The 27,994-nt window shown below is 42.4% G+C and overlaps 2 protein-coding genes and 1 pseudogene across 12 annotated transcripts in view; 1 reads left to right on the top strand and 2 right to left on the bottom strand.

Moving 5' to 3' along the window:
* The window catches only part of LOC128119761 (zinc finger protein 426-like), a 167,716-nt gene that overhangs the window by 9,359 nt on the left and 130,363 nt on the right, over window positions 1-27,994 (top strand). The gene's annotated exons all lie outside the window — the stretch shown is intronic.
* LOC128119784 (zinc finger protein 778-like) overlaps window positions 12,617-27,994 on the bottom strand; it is a 53,949-nt gene continuing 38,571 nt past the window's right edge. For 8 of the 11 annotated variants that reach the window (XM_052753367.1, XM_052753385.1, XM_052753446.1 and 5 more), the window contains 3 exons: window positions 26,143-26,269; window positions 20,189-20,269; window positions 15,837-16,727 (listed from right to left, as the gene is read on the bottom strand). The gene's annotated coding sequence lies outside the window, so the exon portion shown is untranslated. Of the gene's footprint in view, window positions 13,031-14,586; window positions 16,728-18,834; window positions 19,218-20,188; window positions 20,270-26,142; window positions 26,270-27,994 lie in introns of those variants that run through there. The other 3 variants (XM_052753376.1, XM_052753401.1, XM_052753391.1) reach the window with 3 other exon arrangements.
* Window positions 13,373-27,879, bottom strand: LOC128102449 (zinc finger protein 420-like; annotated as a pseudogene).

Raw genomic sequence — 27,994 nt, 5'->3', positions numbered from 1 at the left:
CGTGCGCCACCACCGCCCGGCAATATTTCTTCCTTTCTTACTGTAGAAATTCAGACTTCCTCAACCCTTTCAGCATTTTGCTGAGGGTGAAGTGAAGGGGCCAGCAGCTGTGGGTGGGGCCTGGAGACATAGCTCCAAGCTACTGCCTTAACAGCCCCAGGAGCTCTTTCAAGAGACCTTTACTCCAGGAAAATCAGTGTGATGGCTACTCTTGGTTGTCAACCAGACTACATCTGGAATGAACTAAAATCCAAAACTAGAGGGCATATCTGTGAGGGATTTCTGGTTAATTTGAAGTAGGAAGATGCACTTCTGATCTTGGTTTTTTTTTGAGGTAGGAAGACACACCTTTAATCCAGATCTTTTGAGCTGGGAAAAGACACAACTTGCTGAAGACTTCATAAGGACATGGAAGAAGGAAGCTGTTGCCCTTTGCCTGCTTGTCCTGGGCTTCCCAGAACACCCATTCCTTCCTTGGCATTAGAGTCTACTTTTTCAGGATTCCTGCATCTACTGAAGACCAGCTAAAACACCCAGCCTTATGAGGATGAGGCGGAGCAACTAGATTCTTGGACTTTCTGTTTACAGCCAGCCATTGTTGGATTAACTAGACTGCAGCCTTGTAAGTCCTTCTAATAAATCCCCTTTATATATGTATATAGATTCATTCTATAAGTTCTGTTACTCTAGATAACCCAGACTAATACAGATTTTGGTTCCAGAATTGGTTCTAGAGCAGCAGAATTATAACAGAAGTATAAGGATGAATCTTTGAAGTATCTAGAATAGGCTTTTCAATTTGTCAACACATGGTTACCAAAGCCTCTCCAGTCACTGAAGCCTGTCCTGGGAGCTGGGAGAGTTCTGAAAGCCCATGGTGGGAACTATATTGCAAACTTAAGGAGACAAATGCATTTGATTATCCTGATTTGCCAATTGTGCACAGCAATGGATTTGGTGATCCTGTATATGAAACTTTTGACAGTTTGAGGAAAAATAAGGAAAATGATGCTGGTCAACTGATTTTAGCATCTCTGGATAAATTAACAAAGGGTAGGCATGAGCTCCATAATAAAATTAACCAACTTCCAGAATCTCAGAGTACGGTGAAGGACAGCAATGAATTTAGTGATAAAATTGACCTGCTCCATATTTGCATAGTCTAAAGGTTTCTTTTTTTATTTAAGAAATTTTTTTATTCATTTTACATACCAACCACAGATCCCCCTTTCATCCCTTCTCCCACTCCCCCAGCCTTCTGCCCCCCCACCCCTACGCCCTCCTCCAAAGGGGTAAGGCCTCCCATGGGGAATCAGCAAAGTCTAGGACATTCAGTTGAGGCAGGACCAAGCCCCATCCCCCTGCCTCACAGCTAAGCAAGGCGTCCCACCATAGGTATGGGCTCCAGAAAGCCAGCTCATACGCCAGGGATAGATCCTGATCCCACTGCCAGGGGCCCCTTAAACAGACCAAGCTACACAGATATCTCCTGTATGCAGAGGATCTAGTCCAGTCCCATGCAGGTTGCACAACTGTCAGTCTAAAAGTTTGTGAGTTCCTACGAGCTTGGTTCAGTTGTCTCTGTAGATTTCCCCATCATGATCTTGACCCTGCCTTGCTTATATAATCCTTCTTCCCTGTCTTCGACTAGACTCCTGGAGCTTGGCCTGGTGCTTGGCTATGGATCTCTGCATCTGCTTCTATCAGTTACTGGATAAAGGCTCTATGATGACAGGGTATTCACCAATCTGATTACCAGGGTAGGCCAGTTCAGGTACCATCTCCACTATTACTAGTAGTCTAATCTAGGGTCATCCTTGTGGATTCCTGGGAATTTCCCTAGCACCAGGTTTCTCCCTTACCCCATAATGTCTCCCTCTATCAAGATATCTCTTTCATTGCTCTCCCCACTCTGTCTCTCCCCCAGCTCAACCATCCCGTTCCCTCATGTTCTCATCCCCCACTCCCTCCCCTCTATTGACCCCCCATCCCCAGTTTACCCATGGAGATCTCATCTGTTTCCTCTTCCCAATATGATCCATGTGTCCCTCTTAGGGTCCTCCTTGTTTACTAGCTTCTTTGGAGCTGTGGATTGTACTCTAGTTATCCTTTGCTTTATGCCTAGTATCCACTTATGAGTGAGTACATACCATGTTTATCTTTCTGAGTTTGGGTTACCTCACTCAGGATGATATTTTCTAGTTCCATCATTTGCCTGCAAATTTCATGATGTCATTGTTTTTTACTGCTGAGTAATCCTCCATTGTGTATATGTACCACATTTTCTTTATCCATTCTTCAGTTGAGGGACATCTAGGTTGTTTCCAGGTTCTGGCTTTTATGAATAATGCTACTATGAACATAGTTGAGCAAGTGTCCTTGTTTGTGGTAAGATTAAGCATTCCTTGGGTATATGCCCAAAAGTGGTATAATTGGGTCTTGAGGTAGATTGATTCCCAATTTTCTGAGAAGTCACCATATTGATTTCCAAAGTGGCTGTACAAGTTTGCACTGTCACCAACAGTGGGTCTAAAGTTTTGTAAGTGTGCCCTGAAAGAGAATCTTCTTTCTAGCAGCCACAGAGTTCAAGTTGTGGAAAATCAAACTGAAGCCTTCATTATAAGGTTGACTGAATTATAGCAAAAATTAAAGTCCCAGCCTAGGAGGGTATCAGCTAGAAAGGGCATTAATTGGTAAAGAATAGGATCCTGTAACTTAGGATGAAGTTGTGTGGAGAACCCTCAGATTCTCAAGTAGTCACTCTACCCTCAGTTCCACCCCTTGAAATAGTGCCTTTTCACCTTTGACTGAGAAAATCAATTCTTCATTGTTGGCAGTGACTTTCTCTGAAGGAAATGCCAGGCAAGATAATACTGATGTCCCTCAAGGCCCACCAGTAGTTGCCTCCAGTCCTATTACCAGACTTAAGGCTAAGCAGGCTCCTAGAGGGGAGGTGGAAAGGGTACTCCGAGAGGAGGTATGCTACACTACTAAAGAGCTTAGTGACTTCACTAATTCATTCAAGCAGAAGTCTGGGAAGTATGTGTAGGAATGAATTTTAAGGGTGTGAAGTAATGGTGGAAGAAACATAAAACTGGATCAGGCTGAGTATATTGATATGGGCTCTCTGAGTGGAGATTCTAGGTATATATATAGTTTGTTGTTTTTCAAGACAGGGTCTCACTATGTAGTCCTTGTTTTTTTCTGGAACTCTCTGTATAGACCAGGCTGACCTTGAACTCGAAATCTGCCTGCTTCTGCTGGGATTAAAGGCATGTGCCACCACCGCCCAGCTAGATTCTAGGTTTAATATGGAAGCTCACTCACAGTTTAAAAAGGTGTCAAAAGTCTGTTTGAATGGTTGGCCGAAGCATTTGTCAAAAGCTGGTCTACTGAAAAGGAGTTGGAGATCCTGATATCCCTTGGCTTGGTGTTGATGAAGGGATGTTCAGGCTCAGGGCAATTGCAATACTAGAGTGGGTACACTGTATAAACCTAACCCTCCACATTGGGAAACCCCAGAAGACACACCCATCATTAATCCTATTGGACATGAAATGGTGAGAGACCACCAGCATGTTTGAAGAGCTTTGTTTTCACCCTTCTCCTTGTGCCAGACCTTAGGGTTGGAGATGCTGCTGCTGCCCAGTTGGATGAAATCAATGCAGTGGGTTTAATTAGGCACCAAGTTAGCAGGGGCGAGGTGGCAGCACTGAATTGCCAAAGGTAAGGTGATTGTAGTTAACAGAATGATCGGCACAGACAGAGTAATGTCTATAATGGCCTAACCCATAATGCACAGTAAAGAGAATTTTATGGTGGTATGACTTGTATGGACATTTGGTACTGGCTAATTAATCATGGTGTTTCCAGGCATGAAATGGATAAGAAGCCTACTGAATTTTTGTTTGATCTGTACAAGCAGAAAAAATCTCAAAAAAATGAAAGAAAGCTACATTGAATGGTGGCAAAAGGGAATCTTGGCCCGTGAATCAGTTTCCCAACTTGACCTAGTTTGCAGATCCAGAGCTATAGTTGAACTTTCTTTTGGATCACCAGCTCCAGAATATTGACATGGAAACATTATATTCATTATGAAAATTTGGCCTTAGCTTAGGCTTGTTCCCAACTAGCTCTTACAACTTAAATTAATCCATTTATATTAATCTATATTCTACCCTGTGGCTTGTTACCTCTCCTTAGTACCATATATCCAACTTCCTCCAAGTCTGGCTGGCGAATCTCCTGCCTTAGATTCTTTTTCAGAGTTCCTGTCTTGCCTAGAAGTCCCGCCTATCCTCTCCTGCCTAACTATTGGCTGTTCAGCTCTTTATTAAACCAATCAGAAGGTGTCTTAGGCAGGTGAGGTATAACAGAGACATCTTCATACAGTGTACAAAAAGATTATCCTGCTGCAAGCTGCAAAAATATATGAAGTAGGATTTTAGCTGATTATGACAAGCTAATACCCAGAAGGCCAAGGGCCTTCCAGAGGTCAAGCTGAGGCTCAAGGTGTCTTGGTGATACTGGCTTTTGATTAGTAGCCGTTTCCTAGTATGAATTTCTCGTGTGCTATTGTAACTTTTCCATCATTCATTGGGCACAATTTCCCCACTACTAATGGAATATTTAGATAACCTTCTGTGCAGCAACACAGCCAGGATCCTTAATTTCAGGCCTTTCTGTCATTATCTTCATTAGCAGCATCCGGCCAGGACCATCCCCAGAGGGACAAAAGTATCTTATCAGAGATGCCTCTGCACTCTCTAAGAACAGACTTAAGCATCCAGACTATCTGTTTGAGAAGGCCTGGTGGATGTGCTAATTAAGCTTAACTTTCTTCCTCTCCAAAGTCTTATCTCTAGTTTTAGATCTACCTTTAACTATTAACTCAGAACTAAAGGGTTTCTACTTACAGGTATATCAAGCTGACTCAGGCTGCCCAGCCACCGAGTACACTCCCTGGCCCTGCCAGAAAGCAGTAGTCAAGATAGCTTGGACAGATAAGGGGCCAAAGAAAAATAAGACAGTTTTATTTTCACTTGTCACTGATAGACTCCTAACACTTTAACTAACCACTTCTAAGAATATAGTTGAACACATAAAATCCACCTTGCTCAGATATTAACCAAATTTAGCCCTCAGTTGATTCTATTCCCCATTAGTCACTTCCCTTTTGGGTTGCAGATGACGGCTGGCAATTACTGCTCTTTTGTGTGGATCTTATTGCCCCTCCTTTTGACCCTGAGGGAATTCAAGCCTGGTGACCTTGCTTTAACCAGAGCATTGCTATTACATGGGTATATATATATATATATATATATATATATATATATATATATATATATATATATAACTGTAAACCTCAGAGACTTGAGCGGATGAGACAGAAAAGAGAAAAGAGAATGGAAGAACTAGACTGAGAAAAGAGAACAGAAGAACTAGATGGGCAAGAACTGGAGGAGAATGAACTGAGATGGGGAAGAACTAGACTGAAGGGCTAGAAGAGAGGACTAGAAGAACGAGATGGAAGATGAGGAAGAGCCATATGGTGAAGAACAAGATGAGGAAGAAGATGATGAGAAAGAAGGAGATGAGAGAGGAGCTGAGAAGGGAAAGAACTAGATGGATGAGAACCTAGATGGGGCAGAACTAAGGTGAGGGGATTAAGATAGAACTTAGAGGGGACAGCAGATAAATGTAGAGAGAAATCAGGCAAGAAAGGAGCTAGGCATGAGAGCAGAAATGAAGCTGCTGTGTAGATAGAATTTTATCCCAGAGGAATATAGAGAATCTTCTTTCTAGCAGCCACAGAGTTCAAGTTGTGGAAAATCAAACTGAAGCCTTCATTATAAGGTTGACTGAATTATAGCAAAAATTAAAGTCCCAGCCTAGGAGGGTATCAGCTAGAAAGGGCATTAATTGGTAAAGAATAGGATCCTGTAACTTAGGATGAAGTTGTGTGGAGAACCCTCAGATTCTCAAGTAGTCACTCTACCCTCAGTTCCACCCCTTGAAATAGTGCCTTTTCACCTTTGACTGAGAAAATCAATTCTTCATTGTTGGCAGTGACTTTCTCTGAAGGAAATGCCAGGCAAGATAATACTGATGTCCCTCAAGGCCCACCAGTAGTTGCCTCCAGTCCTATTACCAGACTTAAGGCTAAGCAGGCTCCTAGAGGGGAGGTGGAAAGGGTACTCCGAGAGGAGGTATGCTACACTACTAAAGAGCTTAGTGACTTCACTAATTCATTCAAGCAGAAGTCTGGGAAGTATGTGTAGGAATGAATTTTAAGGGTGTGAAGTAATGGTGGAAGAAACATAAAACTGGATCAGGCTGAGTATATTGATATGGGCTCTCTGAGTGGAGATTCTAGGTATATATATAGTTTGTTGTTTTTCAAGACAGGGTCTCACTATGTAGTCCTTGTTTTTTTCTGGAACTCTCTGTATAGACCAGGCTGACCTTGAACTCGAAATCTGCCTGCTTCTGCTGGGATTAAAGGCATGTGCCACCACCGCCCAGCTAGATTCTAGGTTTAATATGGAAGCTCACTCACAGTTTAAAAAGGTGTCAAAAGTCTGTTTGAATGGTTGGCCGAAGCATTTGTCAAAAGCTGGTCTACTGAAAAGGAGTTGGAGATCCTGATATCCCTTGGCTTGGTGTTGATGAAGGGATGTTCAGGCTCAGGGCAATTGCAATACTAGAGTGGGTACACTGTATAAACCTAACCCTCCACATTGGGAAACCCCAGAAGACACACCCATCATTAATCCTATTGGACATGAAATGGTGAGAGACCACCAGCATGTTTGAAGAGCTTTGTTTTCACCCTTCTCCTTGTGCCAGACCTTAGGGTTGGAGATGCTGCTGCTGCCCAGTTGGATGAAATCAATGCAGTGGGTTTAATTAGGCACCAAGTTAGCAGGGGCGAGGTGGCAGCACTGAATTGCCAAAGGTAAGGTGATTGTAGTTAACAGAATGATCGGCACAGACAGAGTAATGTCTATAATGGCCTAACCCATAATGCACAGTAAAGAGAATTTTATGGTGGTATGACTTGTATGGACATTTGGTACTGGCTAATTAATCATGGTGTTTCCAGGCATGAAATGGATAAGAAGCCTACTGAATTTTTGTTTGATCTGTACAAGCAGAAAAAATCTCAAAAAAATGAAAGAAAGCTACATTGAATGGTGGCAAAAGGGAATCTTGGCCCGTGAATCAGTTTCCCAACTTGACCTAGTTTGCAGATCCAGAGCTATAGTTGAACTTTCTTTTGGATCACCAGCTCCAGAATATTGACATGGAAACATTATATTCATTATGAAAATTTGGCCTTAGCTTAGGCTTGTTCCCAACTAGCTCTTACAACTTAAATTAATCCATTTATATTAATCTATATTCTACCCTGTGGCTTGTTACCTCTCCTTAGTACCATATATCCAACTTCCTCCAAGTCTGGCTGGCGAATCTCCTGCCTTAGATTCTTTTTCAGAGTTCCTGTCTTGCCTAGAAGTCCCGCCTATCCTCTCCTGCCTAACTATTGGCTGTTCAGCTCTTTATTAAACCAATCAGAAGGTGTCTTAGGCAGGTGAGGTATAACAGAGACATCTTCATACAGTGTACAAAAAGATTATCCTGCTGCAAGCTGCAAAAATATATGAAGTAGGATTTTAGCTGATTATGACAAGCTAATACCCAGAAGGCCAAGGGCCTTCCAGAGGTCAAGCTGAGGCTCAAGGTGTCTTGGTGATACTGGCTTTTGATTAGTAGCCGTTTCCTAGTATGAATTTCTCGTGTGCTATTGTAACTTTTCCATCATTCATTGGGCACAATTTCCCCACTACTAATGGAATATTTAGATAACCTTCTGTGCAGCAACACAGCCAGGATCCTTAATTTCAGGCCTTTCTGTCATTATCTTCATTAGCAGCATCCGGCCAGGACCATCCCCAGAGGGACAAAAGTATCTTATCAGAGATGCCTCTGCACTCTCTAAGAACAGACTTAAGCATCCAGACTATCTGTTTGAGAAGGCCTGGTGGATGTGCTAATTAAGCTTAACTTTCTTCCTCTCCAAAGTCTTATCTCTAGTTTTAGATCTACCTTTAACTATTAACTCAGAACTAAAGGGTTTCTACTTACAGGTATATCAAGCTGACTCAGGCTGCCCAGCCACCGAGTACACTCCCTGGCCCTGCCAGAAAGCAGTAGTCAAGATAGCTTGGACAGATAAGGGGCCAAAGAAAAATAAGACAGTTTTATTTTCACTTGTCACTGATAGACTCCTAACACTTTAACTAACCACTTCTAAGAATATAGTTGAACACATAAAATCCACCTTGCTCAGATATTAACCAAATTTAGCCCTCAGTTGATTCTATTCCCCATTAGTCACTTCCCTTTTGGGTTGCAGATGACGGCTGGCAATTACTGCTCTTTTGTGTGGATCTTATTGCCCCTCCTTTTGACCCTGAGGGAATTCAAGCCTGGTGACCTTGCTTTAACCAGAGCATTGCTATTACATGGGTATATATATATATATATATATATATATATATATATATATATATATATATATATATATATATATAACTGTAAACCTCAGAGACTTGAGCGGATGAGACAGAAAAGAGAAAAGAGAATGGAAGAACTAGACTGAGAAAAGAGAACAGAAGAACTAGATGGGCAAGAACTGGAGGAGAATGAACTGAGATGGGGAAGAACTAGACTGAAGGGCTAGAAGAGAGGACTAGAAGAACGAGATGGAAGATGAGGAAGAGCCATATGGTGAAGAACAAGATGAGGAAGAAGATGATGAGAAAGAAGGAGATGAGAGAGGAGCTGAGAAGGGAAAGAACTAGATGGATGAGAACCTAGATGGGGCAGAACTAAGGTGAGGGGATTAAGATAGAACTTAGAGGGGACAGCAGATAAATGTAGAGAGAAATCAGGCAAGAAAGGAGCTAGGCATGAGAGCAGAAATGAAGCTGCTGTGTAGATAGAATTTTATCCCAGAGGAATATAGTAGAAGGACAGAAGAGCTTGGTGTACTTAGATTCTTTTCCTGAAAATAATTCGTGCCATTCATAGCTTCTCTCCTGGGCCCCTGGGGAGAAGATTATTAAGGCTGGACCATAATAATTTTCGAGATTATCCCAATGCAGAACTCCTTGAATGAAAGGATGGCCAGGTTCCCCTGAGGAAGGACCTTGATAAAACACATAAAAGTTTTACGGTTAGCCTTTCTCCAGTCCTTCCCTAGAGAGACCAGTGGCCTTTTACAAAGGTAATAGTACCTGAGGGGAAAGGAAACAATCAGTTTTTCCAGGGTCTATTGGATTAAAGGTTCTGAGTTAATGGTGATTCCAGGAGACCCTAAGAAACATTGCGGCCCTCCAGTTAAAGTAGGGACTTATGGAGGTCAGATGATGAGTGGAGTTTTGGTTGAAGTCTCACAGTAGGTCCAGTGGGTCCCCAAACTCATCCTGTGGTATTTTCCCAGTCCCAGAAAGTATAATTGGGATAAGTATACTTAGAAGTTGACTGAGGGAGAGAAGCCTAGGGCCAGGTTTACTGATGGTTCTGCACATCATGCAGGTACCACCCAGCTGCAGCATTACAACCCCTTTCTGGGACAACCCTATAAGACACCAGTGAAGGGAAATCTTCACAGTGGGCAGAACTTCAGGCAGTACACATGGTCATACATTTTGTTTGGAAGGAAGAATGGTCAGATGTGCAATTGTTCACTGATTCCTAAGTTGTAGCCAATGGATTGACTGGATGGTCAGGGACTTGGAAAAACAGGATTGGAAAATCGGTGAAAAAGACATCTGGGGAAGAAGTATGTGGATAGATCTCTCCAAATGGTTGAAGGATATGAAGATACTTGTGTCCCATGTAAATGCTCATCAAAAGGTGACTTCAGCTGAGGAGGCATTCAATCATCAAGTAGACAGGATGACCCATTCTGTGGACAGTCAGCCTCTTTCTCCAGCCATCCCTGTCATTGCCCAATGGGCCCATGAACAAAGTGGTCTTGGTGGCAGAGATGGGGGTTATGTATGGGCTCAATAACATGGACGTCACTCACCAAGGCTGGCCTGGCTACAGCTGCTGCTGAATGCCAGATCTGCCAACAGCAGAGACCAGCACTGAGCCCCAGATACAGCACCATTCCCCAGGGTGACCAAACAGCAACCTGGTAGCAGGTTGACTACATTGGACCACTTCCTCCATGGAAAGACAACACTCTGTCCTTACTGGGGTAGAGAGTTACTCTGGTTATTGGTTTGCCTTTCCTGCATGTAACACTTCTGCCAAAACTACCATCTGTGGACTTACAGAATGCCATATCCACAGAATACTGTCATGGTATTCTACACAGTATTACTTCTGACCAAGGAACTCACTTTTCAGCCAGAGAAGCGTGACAGTGGGCCCATGATAATGGAAACCAGTGGTCTTCCCATGTTCCCCACCATCCTGGAGCAGCTGGCCTCATAGAAATAGCCTTTTTTACCCTTTAGTATTTCAGGACAGAGCTTCTCTGTGTAACAGCCCCAGTTGTCCTGGAACTCACTCTATAGACCAGGCTGGCCTCAAACTCACAGAGATCCGCCTACCCCTGCCTCCCAAGTGCTGGGACTAAAGGTGTGCACCATCACACCTGGCTCTAAGTTTTCTTTAGTTTTTTCCCCACAAGTGTCTTCAAAAGGCTATTCCAACACTGGGTGGTGATGACACAGTCACAACGCCAATTAGATCACTGCAGCCTGGAGGACTGGGGCAGGGTTCTCCAGGTGGTATGTTTTGAATCAGCATCCAGTTTATGATATGGTGTCTCCCATAGACAGGATCTATGGCTCTAGGAAAAAAGGGATGGAAAAGGGACTAGTTCCACTCACTATCATCCCTAGTGATCCACTAGGAAAATTTTTCTTCCTGTTCCCACAACTTTAAGTTCTGCTGCTGGCCTAGAAGTTTTGGTTCCAGAGGGGAAGCACTCCTGCCAGGAGCCACAACAAACAATCCATTGAACTGGACACTCAGATTTCTAATGGCCACTTTGTCTTCTGATGCACTTAAGCTAACAGGCTAAGAAAGGAATTAACAGTGTTAGAAGGGGTGAGTAATCCAGATTACCATGGGGAAATTGCTTCTCCACCATGGAGGTAAGAAAGGTTATGTCTGGAGTGCAGGAGATCCTTTAGGGCAGTGATTCTCAACCTTCTCAATGCTGCGACCATTTAATACAGTTCCTCATGTTGTGGTGACCCCCAGCCATAGCATTATTTTTGCTGCTACTTCATACTAATTTTGCTGCTGTTATGAATTGTAATGTAAATATCTGATATGTGGGTAACTGATATGCAACCCCCATGAAAAGGTCATTTGACCCCCAAAGGGATAATAACCCACAGGTTGAGAACCACTGCTTTAGGGCATCTCTTGGTGTTATCATGTCCTGTGATTAAAGTCAATGGGAAACTGCAATAGCCTTCCAGACAGGGTGACAAAGTACACAGACCTGTCAGGAGTGAAGGTGTGGGTCATTCCTCCAGGAAAAGAGCCAAGGCCTGCTGAGGTGCTTGCTGAGACTGGAGGAAATCCAGAATGGGTAGCAGAGGAAGGTAGTTATAAATACCAGCTAAGACCACATGACCAGTTGCAGAAAGGAGAATTGTAATTGACATGAGTGTTTCGGTTGTATTTTCTTAAGAATGCATTTGTACAGATATTTGTGTTTTCTTTCCTTTCTTTTTATCATGTGATGTAACGTCAATTAAGAGAATATCAATGGGGGCTGGAGAGATGGCTCAGAGGTTAAGAGCACTGACTGCTCTTCTGGAGGTCCTGAGTTCAATTCCCAGCAACCACATGGTGGCTCACAACCATCTGTAATGAGATCTGGTGCCCTCTTCTGGCTACAGTCATACATGTTGTATTTCTGATGCTTGAATAACTTTTTTTTTTTTTTTTTTTTTTTTTTGGTTTTTCGAGACAGGGTTTCTCTGTGTAGCTTTGCGCCTTTCCTGGGACTCACTTGGTAGCCCAGGCTGGCCTCGAACTCACAGAGATCCGCCGGCCTCTGCCTCCCGAGTGCTGGGATTAAAGGCGTGCGCCACCACCGCCCGGCTTGAATAACTTTTTAAAAAAAAAAAAAAGAAAGAAAGAAAGAGAGAGAATATCAATGGTTACCATATTTGAGATACTAAAAGAATGTCTCTCAAGGGACTTTGCCACCTATTCTAAATTTATAATGCATTTGCGGTTGTATGAGGGATATGTGTTTAGGCATAATTATGACCTGGTTGTTTGCATTTGGAATTTAATTATTAATTCAGTCAACAGCTTGAATCAATATGGTGGTACACATTTGCAATCCCAGCAGTTATGAGATGGGCAGGAAGATTACAAGTTTGAGGTCAGTCTGGCTTACATAGGAAGACCCTGGTTATGGAAAGAAACAAAACAAAACTGATCTGCTGATTTATGGCGTCAGTGTCAGCATTAAAAAAACACGTGTTAAACAGCAAACTCATACTTGCAAAAGAACTACTCCATAACATATTCTTCACTACAAATTCACAACACACAGGTGCACAGATCTCTTCCATTTGGGGTTTATTGTTGAGCTTGTATTAGATCACTGCTACTTTGGCTAGAATATGAGCCACAGAAAGAGCCATTGGGTGGCACAGCCCTAATGGCCTTACAGGACAAAAACCAAAGTTGTTCAAGCATCAGAAATACACAAATTTGGAACACTGAGACTGAAACCTGCTAGTGCTGATTTTGGCGTCTGCACCCATTGGCCACATCCAGGAATTGCTAGAGATAGTTTGCAACACAGCAGAACATGATGTCAGCCATGTTCATTGTGATTAAATTCCAAAAGAGTTTCTGTTTCCACACTGTATAGTACACAGAAGGACAGATCCCAAAGAAGGCTTATTGTCAGTCTCATTGTTGACTGAATCAGCAATGCAGTCTGATTGTGTTGCCAGTCTGTAGAGTAGATCTAAAGAGAAAAAATAAAATTCAGGGTTCTCACTGTACCTACACTGCATGATGTTACAGGAATATTTCCATTCTCAGTGTAAGATTTCTCTATGATTGTGAATGGGATTTCCCATTACTAGCTATTCACTCATCTTTTCTTCAACTTACCTCTTTTTGTACTTTCACTTTTTTTTATCTACAAAGAATAGCTATGAAAGCATAACTTTTTTTTGTGTGTGTGTGTGGTGCTGTTGATCAAACCTAGGGCCTCATGCATGCCAGGTAAGCATTCTACTACTTAGCTATATCCCTAGCCCTCCCAGAGATTTTTGAACAACATGAAGAACTGGCCACAGCTGGGCATGGTGGTACATATCTTTAATACCAGCTCTCAGGAGGCAAAGGCAAGCAGATCTGTATGAGTTGGAGGCCAGTATTGTCTACATAGGGAGTTTTAGGCCAGCCAGAGCAATATGGTGAGACTCTGTCATCACAATGTGTCACTTGGATTGGTTTAATAAAAAGCTGAATGGCCAATAGCTAGGCAGGATTTTCAGGGCACAGAGGATGCTAGGAAAAAGGGCTGAGTTTCAAGGAGATTCAGAGGAAGCATGACATGTAGGAGATGAGGTAACAAGCCATGAACCATGTAGCAGCATGTAAATTAATTGAAACAGGCTAATTTAAGTTATAAGAGCTAATTAGAAACAAGCCTAAGCTATCAGCCAAGCTTTCATAATAAATAATAAGTCTGTGGGGTTATTTGGGAGCTAGCTGGTGGGACAGAAAAATTCTCTCTCTCTCTCTCTCTCTCTCTCTCTCTCTCTCTCTCTCTCTCTCTCTCTATATATATATATATATATATATAGTTACACTATATACATACAACATATACACTGCAACATATATATATGTTGTAGTGTATATGTTGTATGTATATAGTGTAACTATATTTATATATATAAATAAAATTTGAGGGTATGGGCACAATTCCAGGGTAGAACACATATTTAGTATATATGAAGTTCTAGTTCAATCTCCAGAGAACAGATTTATTAGTTAATATTCTGGAAGTTCACTTTTTGTGTGGAGCAATCTGGGAGGCAGAGTGATGTAATGGGAATGGTGTTGCTACGTGAGAAAAATAGACAGCACTTCAGGAAAAATTAGGGCAGAATCACAAGTATTCAAAATAAATATAAAAACTATTCAAAAGGGGCTGAGGATGTAGCTGGTAAAGTGCTTGCCTAGCATGCCCAAAGCTCTGGTTTCATTTGCCAGCACTGAATAAAAAATGGGTGTTGTGGTACATGTTTGTAATCACAGCACTCAGGAGGTGGATATAGGAGGATTAAGAGGAGTTCAAGGCCATCCTCTGATACACAAGAGTTTGAGTCCAACTTGGGCTGCTTCAAACAGCAACAAAAATCTGAAGGTCCTATCTTTGCCAGCATATATTTCAAGATGTGGCCATAATTCTCATACTCTTCACTCATTTTCTCTTGGTTATAAAATGCCATGTTTATTAGAGGCTGAAGAACAAAATGTAGAAAACATTGACTGCAACTCCCTTACCTTCATTATCTCCACTGTGAGATCGTAGGTGAAGTACAGAACTTAGCAGAATGACTTTCCACATTACCCACAACAGTTTCTCCACTGCGGAATCTTATGTATTTAACAAGTCCCCAGGAAGTAGTAGGGCTTTCATATTTGTGACATTATATGGCTCCAGGGTGAGCTCACATATTAGTGCACTTTGTTAACATTCCAATGGCTCTCACGTTTCTTCAATTCTTGGGCATCTTGAGAACAAGGGAGCTTTCATGTTTTTCGAGTAAGCTGGTTTGAAGGCTAACTCACACTTCTTATATTAATAAGGCTTCTCACCATTGTAAATTCCATTATGATGATTAAGACGTGGAGAATTCTTGAAGAACCTTTTGACATTCTTCCCATTCAAAGGGTTTCTGTTCAGACTTATTTATTAAATGTTCAGTTAGTCGATAAAACTTATTGTAGTTTTTTCCACATTCTTGATACTTAGAGGAAACCTCTCTATCATGAATTTGTGCATGGTGATAGAGGTTTGAGGATGTTGTGAAGGCTTTCCCATATTCCTTACATTTGTAGGGCTTCTCACCTGTATGAGTCCTTACATGTTCAGCTAGGCTAGAAGAAACAGTGAAATCTTTTCCACAGTACTTACATTTATAGGGTTTTATCCCAGTGTGAATTTGAATGTGCTTATTAAGGCAAGAGGAATTTCCAAAGAGTTTTCCACATACTTTACATTCAAAGGACTTTTCCCCAGTGTGAGTTTTTACATGTTCAGTCAGCAGTCAGCAGGTAACACCTTTTGTATGCTTTCCCACATTCCTTACATTCATAGGGTTTCTCTCCAGCATGAGTCCTCTTATGGACAATCAAACATGAGGATATAGTGAAGGCTTTTCCACATTCTTTCCATTCATAGGGCCTCTCTCCAGTGTGTGTTCTTATATGTTCAGTTAGACTTGAAGAAACAGTGAAGTCTTTCCCACAGTACTTACATTTATAAGGTTTGATTCCAGTGTGAAGACGAATGTGCTTACTACGGCATGCAGAACTTCTAAAAGACTTTCCACATACCTTACAATCAAAGGGTTTCTCCACCATATGAGTTTTCAAGTGTTCATTCAATAGATAACATCTTTTGTAGGATTTTCCACATTCCCTACATTTATAAGGTTTCTCTGCACTGTGAGTTCTTACATGTTTTTGTAGGTAGGAGGAAGTGTGGAAGGCTTTCCCACACTTATCACATTTATAGGGTTTCTCTCCAGTATGTGTTTATGAAGGTAGGAAGATGCATGGAAGGCTTTCCCACATTCCTTACATTGATAAGGTTTCTCTCCAGTATGGATTCTTAAATGTTCAGTCATGTTTGAAGAAACAGTGAAAGATCTCCCACATAACTTACATAGATAGGGCTTCTGTCCAGCATGTGTTTGTACATGTGTAGAAAGTCCCGAGTGCTTAGTAAAAGCTTTTCCACATTCTTTACACTTATAGGGTTTCTCTCCAGTATGAATTCTGAAATGTTCAGTTAGACTTGAAGAAGTAGTAAAGAATTTCTTACATATTTTACATTCATAAAGTTTTCCCCAGTGTGGGTTCGTATATGACTATTAAGATTTGAAGAATACCCAAAGACATTCCCACAAACCTTACATTCATAGGGCTTCTCCCCAGTGTGGGTTCACATGTGACTGTTAAGATTTGAAGAATAGCCAAAGACTTTCCCACAAATCTTACACGCATAGGCTCTTATGGTATACTTTTGAATAGGCAGATCTCTACTTGGGGAACATGTAAAATCTCCTGCAAATTGAGTCAATTCACAGAATTTTTCCCCATTATAGATTCTTATATGTGCCTTAAAATACGACTGATTAAGGAAGTCAGTGCATTCAACAGGTTTGTCCTGCAAGCCTGTTTTCTGGTGAGTAACATTTGGGGTCAGACTAAAGTCTTCTGCATACTGATTCAACACAGAAAGTTCCTGTCTCATAGATGGTTTCTTATGCAGAGTGGGAAAGTGCTTTCCATACTGATTAGAGTCACAGGTGTTCTTTGAATTTTCAGTTTTCATATGTCTTTTAAAATATGAATGCTCTCTGAAGATATCTATGTTGCATATAATCACAGAGTTCCCAAGCACTGTGCCTTCCTGCCTGTTGAGGAGAATAAATACAACCAATGGTTGTTCAAGATTAAGAGTTTCAACCCTTATGAAGACAGAATATTATTAAATGCTTAAAATTCTTATTGCATGTATACAATTTCTGCCTTTTTTCCAAGTTCAATTCTAATGCAAGAATCATCTATAATCTGTTCTAACTTTGAAATGATTCATGCATGTCTTCATAAAATTCTTTAAAGACTCTCAAAGCAGAGTTACATATGTTGAGGATGCATATTTGTGGAAATTCTGAAGCTCAAACTTTTAAGCATGGATTAGGGTACCCCAAATTCACCAAATTCAGAATATCCATCAAAGAGAGAGTTCTCTTACAAAGGAGAATGCCATTTCTCTTAAATGTTTCTCATTTGTACTAATTTGCTACAGATGAATTCTCAATTCTTTCATAATCTTGTAAGGAATTTCTGTAAATTAATTTTAGAGGTCACCAACACTGTTGCATCTTCTCTGTATGAATGAATGATTAAAGTACATTATTTTAGAGATAGCATGGTGGTGTACTTATAACCCAGCATTTAGGAGATGAAGATAGGCAGATCAGGACTTGCTATCCTTAGCAACATAGCAACTCTGAGGATAGGGGCTACATGAGACCCTGTCTTTTTTTTAATGTATTACTTAGAGGATGATTATGATTTTTACCATTTTCATGACATTCTTAATGTTGCTATGTGATTTCTAATCAAGCTGGAGGAACAATAGTGCTAGAATCAGCTTAAATGTTTTAAAAAAAATGTTACGCATGTTACAAAATTGTTTTAAAGAGCCAGGAAGATGGCTTAGCAAGTAAAGTGCTTGCCATGCAAGCCTGAGAGTGGACAATGGATGCCCCAAACTAGATACAGTAGCATGCAAGCCTGAGAGTGGACAATGGATGCCCCAAAACTAGGTACAGTAGCATGCAAGCCTGAGAGTGGACAATGGATGCCCCAAAACTAGGTACAGTAGCATGCAAGCCTGAGAGTGGACAATGGATGCCCCAAAACTAGGTGCAGTAGCATGCAAGCCTGAGAGTGGACAATGGATGCCCCAAAACTAGATACAGTAGCATGCATCTGTAATTCCAGCACTACTGCTTTGACATGGAAGGCAGAAACAGAACTGGTCAGGAACTTATGTAGTAGTAGACACAAGAGAGATGCTGTCTCAACATGGTTGAAGGAGAGAACCAACTCCTGAAGCTCTCCTCTGAGTTCCACAAGAGGGCCATGACATAAACTTTCCCTGGTACATGTATGCCAGTGTGCACATGAGTATATGCACACACACACACACACACACACACACACACACACACACACACACGACACATAAATAAAACACAGATAAATAAACTGCTTTAAAAATTCTTGGGCAACATAGTAGAGCTGACCCTGTTGGGCACCCTGAGGGGCATGGGTGAGCCAGTCCTGAGGGTGTGAGAATGGGAGAGCTGCCCCTGCCCCTCCTTGTCTGCCATATGGTGCCTGGGTGAGGGAAAGATGCCCTCACCCTTCCCTTGCCACCTGTGGCAGGTGGGAAAGCTGGCCCTGCCCCTCAACAGCTGCAAGCACTCAGGAGAGTGGGCCCTGAACTTCACCTGGGCAGACCAGTAGAGCTGAGCCTGGAGGTGTAGGTGCAGGTGAGCAGGCCCCCAAGGGCATGAGAGCAGGAGAACTGGCCCCGCCCCTTGCTGCCTACTGCATTGGGTGAGCTAGCCCTGGTGGTGAGGATGAGAGAGTTCTGGACTAGGGCTGACCAACCTAGTCCAGAACACCCAGGCCCAGAACCAGGGCTATGAGTTGGCCCACCCCACTGTGAACTGCTGGAGCATGTGAAGGGGGCAGTCCTAAAGAGCCAAAGCTGCAGGATCTCCATGACACAGGGCAACAACAGAATATGTAAAAGTAGTCCCAGTGAGGGACGATGTTTATACACCAGTATCTATAGTGCAGTAGAGGCCAGAGGCCTTGAGCCAGACCAGTGACTCATTGCAATGTACACCTGCAAGGAAAGATGTGTGGACCAAAGGGTATACTGTGTGACTCACTGAGCCATACTACAGCTTCCACAATGAGATTTTTTTACTTTTAAATTTTATTTTATTTTGAGGGGAAGGTTGCAAGGGCAAAGGATAGATATGAAGAGATGGGAAGATGAATTGGAATACATGATGTGAAATCCACAAAGAATCAATAAAAAGTTTAAAAAAATTTCAAGGTCTAGTTACACATGCAGGATGTGCACTCGTGGGAACCTTGCAGGGTTTGGTTTCGTGATGGGTTTGACACTGTTATATTGAGTGTTTCTGGTTTAAAACGCTGCTCCCCTACCCACACCATCCTGAATGGATGACATTTACTTTCCACAGTGGAATTTCTAGTCTTTTCAGAGTATAGGAACTAATAAACATCCTTGATTAATCTGACCATTTGCACCATATTGAAAGTTTGTTCTCTCAAGGTGTCTTGCATTTCCCATTCTAAAGAAAAGACATAAAAACAAAGTAAAATCAAGATGAGACATCCGTTGCAGGAGTGGAAAGTGACAAATCTTGCCCGGGGTGGTGGACAGTGTCAGGAGGCTGAGGCAGAATGACTCTGAGTTTCAGGCCAGCCATGGCTACAGTGTGAGATCCCACCAAAATAAATAAATACAAATACAAAAATAAACTAAGTTTTGATAATTTTTTTTTTTTGGTTTTTTCGAGACAGGTAGTTTTGATAATTTTAATAGATTAAAACCTGGCAAGGGTAAAAATGTGAGTCATAGTTTTAGAAAATTATTACAATTTTCTTCTCCCCCCCCCCCCCCCAAGGGTCTCTCTGTTAGCCCTGGCTGTCCTGGAACTTGCTTTGTAGATCAGGCTGGCCTCAAACCCAAGATATTCACCTGCCTTTGCCTTCTGAGTGCTGGTATTAAAGGTGTGCGCCACCACCGCCCAACTACACATTGCTTTAAAAATGAAAACTGATGGTGAAAAGGAATATTATCAGGGATAATGACGAGGAAAGATCTCAACATAGCACAGGACAAAATTAAAAAGAGAAACGTAACAGGCATTTTTGTGGGATCACAGAAATAACCTGAGCAAAGTGTAAGAAATCCAGAATTGCTTCTGAGATAAAGGGCTGGCACCTTCTGAGATCAGCTGTATCTTTGAAACCTACATTTTAAGACTGGAGCTACAGCTCGGTTGTAAGAGTGCTTGCCTAAGCAAGCTCAAGGTTTAATCCCCAATACTGGGGGAAAAGGTTCATTATGGCTGTGTGCGGCAGTGCACACCAACAACCCCAGAACCCAGAAGGTAAAGATGGAAGTATTGGAGGGGCCAGCCTGGGCTACACAGTAAGACCCTGAATCAAAGGGAAGAAAACAAACAAACAAAAACTTCATCCTATTTCCAAACTCAAGGAACTTCCTGATCACAATTGTTTCCCCATGAATACTCACCCTGGAAACCGTCTCTTTGTACTGCCTGTAAATCTTCTTCCTCCAACCAGGAGATCAGACTGGGTTTGATGACCTCACATCCTACACACAGGGGAAAAAAGTATTCTTGGATGTGGTTCGTACTTGACAAAAAAAAAAAAAAAAGAAACAGTAAATTTAGGACCCTCTCTCCCTTTGTGTGTGTATGTGTAGGTCTGAGTGCACATGTGTACACATATGTGTGTGAGGCAGGGTCTTGTACTGCACCCAGGGGCTCATCAGCTCCAGCCAGTGTCGCTAGCCAACTGTCCAGGGGATCTCCTGTCTCTCTTCTGAGTGCTGGGGACCACAGGCAGCCACTGTGCCTGCCTACTTTTCACGTAGGTTTGGAGTGCAGACTATGGTCCTCATGACGGTACAGCCAAGCACTTTATCCTCGAGCCATCTCCCTAGCCCTGTAGCTTGTTTTCTAAGATGAGGTCTCTCACTAGGACTTGGGGTTCACTGATTAAGACTAGCTGGCTAACGAGTGAACCCTCCAGATCCTCCTCTACCCAAGGACCGGGATTACAAGTGCATGCCAGCATATCCAGTTCTTTGTTTTTGTTTTTAAATTTGAGACAGGGTCTCACTATGTATCCCTGGCTGGCCTAGAACTCACTATGTAGATCAGGCTGGCCTCAGATTCACAGAGATCCTGCCTCTGCTTCCCAAGTGCTGGGATTAAAGGCATGAATCACTACACCTTCCTGGCTACATAATTTTTTGAAACACACTCACACTGTACCTGGAGCTCACTAATTCAGCTAGACTGCCGAGGAGGCCCCCAGGGACCCTCCAATTTCCCCCTCCCCACTGTAGGAACTACAGGTGCAGCCATTACACTTGGTAAAGGCTTTTTAGCCATTTAGTACTGCTTTTTAAATGGTACTGAGGATCTGAACTCAGACACTCATGCTTCCCTATGAAGCATTTTTTCAGGTGAGGCATCACCACCACCCCCCCCCCCCGACACATTTTTTTCTTCTTTCTAATTTCTTTATTAGATTTATTTATTTTATTTTATGTGTAATTGTTTTGCCTGTATGTATGTATGTATGTATGTATGTATGTATGTATGTATACCATGTGTGTACTTGGGGTCAGAGGAGTTCAGAAGAGGGCACAGGATGCCCCTGAAATGGAGTGACAGATGGTTGTGAACCACCATGTGGGTTCTGGGAATTGAACCCAGGTCCTCTGCAAGAGCAACAAGTGCTCTTAACCTCTAAACCAGCTCTCCAGCCAATAATAATAATAATAATAATAATAATAATAATAATAATAATAATAATAATAGTACAGTATTATATTTTATTGTACTTTATTATATACTATTGTTTATTATTACTATTTTATGCATATGGTGTTTTGCTTGCATACTCTGTCTGTTCACCATATGTGTGTAGTGTCCTTGGAGACCAGAAAAGGGCACTGGATCCCCTGGAACTGGAGCTACAGACAGTTGTGAGGCACCATGTGGGTGCTGGGAATTGAACTCAGGACCTCTGGAAGAGCCAGTGCTCTTAACTTCTGAGCCATCTCTTCAGCCTTCCTCCCTGTTTTTTTAAGATTTATTTTTTATTACTTATTTGTGTGCATGTGTCTGTTTTTGTGTGTGTACCTATGTGAAAGTGCCCTTAGAGGCCAGAAGAGGGCATCAGATCCCTAGAAGCTAGAGTTACAGGTTGTGAGCTGCCCAGTGTGGGTGCTGGGAACTGAAGGAGCAGCAAGTGCTTTTAAGCACTGAGTCATTACTCTAGCTTCGGTTTTTTCTTGTTGTTTGAGATAGAATCTCACATTATGTAGCTCAGGCCAACCAGCCCTCCTGTGTGAGCTTTCCAAGTGCTAGGAGGAAAGATGTGTGCCACTGTTCCCAGCCCTGAAGAGCTCTGTTTCTAAAGAATGCACGGGAAGTGTTTCAAAAGGATAAGCATGTAGATCATCTTTTTCTGAACTAAAACCCAAGTTAAAGCTCATACATATATTAACAAAACACTAACACTCAGCCAAACAGAAAACAGAGTGAAACAAAAATATTTGTTCTTCTAGGGTAAAAGTTACCCCAGTATCTCACAGATTATAGTGTAATCAGACTTATCACAGTAGCTAGTTAAAATTTAAATTTAGATGCTAGGAGCTGGGTGTGGTGATGCAAGCCTTTAATCCCAGCACTGGGGAGGCAGAGGCAAGTGGATCTAAGTTTGAGGCCAGCCTGTTCTACATAGTTTCAGGACAGCCAGAGCTACATAGTGAGGTCCTGTTTTTTTTTGTTTTTTTTTTTTTTTAAATAGTAAAGCTTAGATGCTAGGAGGTAGGTGTGTAGTGCAGTGGTAAAGCACTTGCCTAGCATGTTCAAGGCCTAGGTGTATTCCCCAGATCTGTAAAAGCAAATACCCCTCTACAAACAAGAAACATGTGACAAGGATATACTCAGATCTCCTTTCGTTCCTAATAGGGTGATGGCATTGAGACTGGACCACATTTTGACAACCATGATGTCATATTAAAACTTACAGGGAGACCGGTGAGGTGACTTAGTGGGTAAAAACATTTGCTATGTAAGCCTGATGACTTGAGTTCAGTCTCTGGAATTCACGGCTGCAGAAGAGAATGGACTCCTGACAGTTTCTTTTGACCACACAATCACCATGGCACATGTGTGTCCAAGCTCTCTCTCACACACACCATGCACAAATACAATTCTAAAAAGTAAGAAAATATCTTATAGGGGATGGGGAGAAAGCTTGATGGATAAAGCTCTGCTACACAAGCATGAAGACCTGAATTCAAGTCCCCGGAACCCATGTAGAAGCCAGACACAGGAACACGGCGTCTATAATCCTAGTTCTCATGAAGAGATAGGAGGCAGAAATAGGAGAACCCCAGGAGCTTACGGCCAGCTAGCCTGGTATATGAGCGGAACTAAAGCAAGGAAACCCTGTCTAAGATGGAAGGTGAGGACTGGCACCAGAGTTTGACCTCTTACCTCCCTCTACACATGCCCTGTGCACACATGCCTGCATTCACACACTGCACACACGCATATAAATGCACACACACACAGAAGTTGCCTCATACCCCCAATATTGGTTTCTATAGGTTAAGTAATTCACCATCAACTGGAAACAAAAAATATTATACAGAAAATTCCAGAAATAATTTCTAAGTTTTCAACTGCACAATTCTATAAGTAGCTGAAGAAAGCTCACAGCTTCCTACTCTAACCAGCCTGGGGTGAAGTCACCCCTTTGCCCATCAGATCCGCACTGTGTGTACCTTCACTCGTCAGACCACCTGTCACTCAACACCAACACTTTCTACTTAATAACTGCCCCGAAACAGTGTAGTAGTGATGCTGCCAATCTGGTTATGCCAAAGAGAAGACATAGAGTACTTCATTTAAATAAAAAAGTTAAAAGTTTTCAAGTCAGGTATTGTAGAATATTATTTTAAGATGTGTTACATTTGTTTGTAATGTGGAACATTTGTTTAATGATGCAAAGATATGCTGCATTTGTTTAACTCTGTGAAGCTGTGTTACTGTGCCTGTCTAAAACACCTGATGGTCTAATAAAGAGCTGAACGGCCAATAGCGAGGCAGGAGAAAGGATAGGTGGGGCTGGCAGGCAGAGAGAATAAATAGAAGGAGAAATCTGGGAGGAAAAGAAGAAAGAGCAAGAGATCGAGGAGAGGAGGATGCTAGGAGCCAGACACCCAGACACCCAGCCAGCCACCAAGAAAGATATACAGAAGTATGAGAAAGGTAAAACCCAGAGACAAAAGGTAGACAGGGATAATTTAAGTTAGGAAAAGCTGGCTAGCAACAAGCCAAGCTAAGGCCGGGCATTCAGAAAAACAATAAGCCTCCATGTGTGATTTATTTGGGAGCTGGGTGGTGGGTTCCCAAAAGACCAAAGAGCAAAAGAGAAAAAATAACCAACAAGGTACGGCACATACACCTTAATTACAGTATTTGGAAGGAGGCAGGAAGACAGTGAGTGAGTTCAAAGCCAGTTTGGTTTACATACAAAGTTTGAGGCCAGCATGAATATGGAGGCAGACCCTATTCTCATGAAAGGAAATGAAATAAAACAAAAAGTTCTCAGCCGGGCGGTGGTGGCGCACGCCTTTAATCCCAGCACTTGGGAGGCAGAGCCAGGCGGATCTCTGTGAGTTCGAGGCCAGCCTGGTCTCCAAAGCGAGTTCCAGGAAAGGCGCAAAGCTACACAGAGAAACCCTGTCTCGAAAAACCAAAAAAAAAAAAAAAAAAAAAACAAAAAGTTCTCAACTTAATAAAGAAAAAAAAAATCTTATGCTGAAGTAGTGTCTTTTTTTTTTTTTTTTTTGAGACAGGGTTTCTCTGTATAACAGTCCTGGCTGTTCTGGAACTCACTCTGTAGACCAGGCTAGCCTCAAACTCAGAAATCCACCTGCCTCTGCCTCCCAAGTGCTGGGATTACAGGCATGTACCACCATGCCTGGCTAGCTAGTGTCTTAATATCTACAGTAAGAATGATTCTTGAACCAGGTGTGATAGTCCACACCTTTACTCCCAGCACTTGGGAGGGAGGCAGGCTCTCTCTGAGAGTTCAAGGCCAGCTTGGTTTATACAGCAAGTTCTAGGCCAGCCAGGGCTCCTAAAGAAAAAAAGGGATGGGGAGGGGTGCTGGAGAGATGGCTTAGCACTTAGGAGCATCTGCTGTTCTTGAGGCAGCTCACAGCTGTTCCAGGGGATCCAATGCCCTCCTCTGACCTCCTTGGGCAATGCATGCCTGTGCTGTATTTTTCATAAAAATAAAAATAAATCTTAAAAAAGATGTTTGTTTTCCCCCTCTTTGATTTCTATTTATTTATTTTGAGATAGGGTTTTGTTATATAGCCCACACTGGCCTTGAACCCATGTAGCCTAGATGGGCCTCAAACTCTAGGTGATACTTCTGCTTCAACCTCTCAAGTGCTGAGGTTACAGAAGGATCCCACCATACCTGACTTTTGTGTGAGGGTTTTTTGGGAGGGAGGTGAAATATAAAAATTCATGTAGCGACCAGGCGGTGGTGGTGTACACTTTTAATCTCAGCACCTAGGAGGCAGAGACAGGCAGAGATCTCTAGAATTTCAAGTCTACAAAGTGAGTTCCATGACAGCCAGAGCTGTTACACAGAGAAACCCTGTCTTAAAAAACCAAACCAAAAAAATCCCTCCAAAACGAATTCATGTAACTCAGCCTGGCTATGCAGTTGAGCTTCCTGCCTTCACCCTCTGAGTAATGGGATTACAGATATGTGTTACCATATCTAGTTTTTTGTGGTAAGGGGTTAAACCCAGGGCTTCATGCATGCCAGGCAGACATTCTCGCAGCTGAGCCACATCCCCAACCCCCATACTCAGTTTTTAGGAAGAATCTTCAATCTGTGAAATTGAGAAGAAAAAAGAAATTCATACTAGTTTTGCTGTTGAAACTCAAAACACTATTGAGAGGCTGGAGAGCTGGCTCAGCAGTTAACAGCACTGGCTGCTCCTACAGAGGACCTGATTCCCAGCACTGAACCCAGAAATGGCTCACATCATTTGTAGCTCCAGTTTAAGGGGATCCACTACTCTCCTGTGAATTCTGAACATACATACATGCATACATATATTTATACAGGAAAACACTCATACACATAAAATTAAATGAAAAAAATCTAAAACAAAACAAATCATGATTAAAATTGAGCCAGGCAGTGGCAGCACATGCCTTTAATCTGTGAGTTCCAGGCCAGCCTGGTCTACAGAGCTCCAGGACAGCCAGGGCCACACAGAGAGACCCTGTCTGGAAACCACCGTACCATGTGTGTCCTTATTTCTTAGTGTGTTCAGATCAAGACTGCTGATCCCTCGGTGTGCCCAGAACATTAGCCTCCCTAAGGGGCAGGAGGGCAATGGCATCTTACCCGCTGAGGCCAGGTTCTGGTAGTTCTCCAGCATCACATCTCTGTAGAAGTCTCTCTGAGTTTGATCCATTATAACCCACTCCTCTTGGGTGAAGTCCACAGCCACATCATCAAAGGTCACCGAGTCCTAAATCATAGACATGCCAGTCTGAGTAACATGTCACCAACATTCATTATAGATGAGGACATGAGACCCAGCTCTTGTCTGAGGACTTCCACTGTCTGCTTCAGGGATTGGTGGTCTATGAGACCTCCCTGTCCATAGTCACAGTCCATTTCCTATGGACATATGACTTTAGTGACCCTTCTCACAACTAACAAACAGTTCTATCTATCCCCCTACAATGTATCCTTAGCATACCACATACACTAGGTAAACAGGGTTCAATGCACAGTCTTGGGTTGGGAGATACAAATTAGTGGTAGAGTGCTTCTCTAGCATATTCAAGGCCCTAGGTTCAATTCCAAGCACAGGCAGAAGAAAAGAAAAAAAACTTATACTTTTTTGTGTGTAATACGTATCCATGTGTGTATAGGTATTCAAATGTATGGGTACATGTGTATTAGAGGCCAAAAGTCAACCCTGGGTATCTTCCTCAATGGCTGTCAAACTAACAATGAGGCAGGGTCTTTTCCTTGAAACCAATGCTCATTTATTCAGCCAGTCTAACTAGCAGGCTCACTTAAGACATCCTAGCTCTGCCTCCAGAGGATGGAAATTACAAATTACTTAAATGCTACCACACTCATCTGGTATTTACATGGGTTCTAGGGATTTGAACTCTGGTTCTCACACTTGCATAGCAAGAGCTTTACCCACTGAGTCATCTCTCTAGTTTCAGGAATTTTTAAAAAAGAGAACTTGTTTCAGCAGGCAGATCTCTGTGAGTTCAAGGTCAGCCTGGTCTACAGAGTGAGCTGTAGGACAGGCACCAAAACTACACAGAGAAACCCTGTCTTGAAAAACCAAAAACCAACCAACCAAACAAAAAAACAAAAAAGCCAAACCCAAGAGATGGGGGAAGGACTTGTTTCTTGGGGCTGGAGACGGCTCAGTGGTTAAGAGCACTTGTTCTTGCAGAGAATCTGGATTCTGTTCTCACCCCAGCATCAACATAATGTCTCACAGCCATCTGTAACTCCAGTTCCAGGAGTTCTGATGCCCTCCTCTGCCCTCTGTAGGTACCAGACATGCACATGGTATACATACAGGTAAACACAACATAATTTAAAACAAACAAACAAAAAAGAACTTATTTCATTGAGCAGGGCAGGGCCCACCCGCCACAGCACACAAATGGAGGTCAGAGGACAATTTGCAGACTTTAGTTCGTTCCTATCAAGTGAGTTCATGGGAACCTAAGTCTTCAGTCTTGGCAGCAAATGCCTTTACTTGCTGAGCCATCTCACCAGCCCCAGTGTTTTCTAACTTGTGTAGCTGAAGATGAACTTGAACTCCTGACCCTCCCCTCTACCTAAGAGGATGATTTTCAATTTCTTTTTTCTTAATTTTACTTTTATTTATATGTATGTTGTTTGTGTGTGCACATGTGTGCAGGTGTCCATGGAGGCTGAAGAGTGCATTGGATCTCCTGGAGCTGGAGTTAGAGGCAGTTATGAGCAAGTGTTGTACCAACTGAGCTACATGCCCGGGCCCCCGCAACAAAAGATATGCTCTTTCACCTTAAAATTCTGTCAGAATACCTGGCAAAATAACAAACATACCTGTGTCACCATGAGTATCAACATTAATCATTAGTTACTGAGCTCCTGATGGAATTTCAGATGACATTACACCAGTAAGTGTGTTGCTACCCCTGGGGAAATTCACCTGGGGTTTCATTCAGTCTTG

The sequence above is a fragment of the Peromyscus californicus genome, unplaced genomic scaffold, assembly GCF_007827085.1.
Source record: "Peromyscus californicus insignis strain IS unplaced genomic scaffold, ASM782708v3 Scaffold_11__1_contigs__length_118956290, whole genome shotgun sequence".
NCBI lineage: Eukaryota > Metazoa > Chordata > Mammalia > Rodentia > Cricetidae > Peromyscus > Peromyscus californicus.
This window is presented reverse-complemented; position numbering and strand designations above follow the sequence as displayed.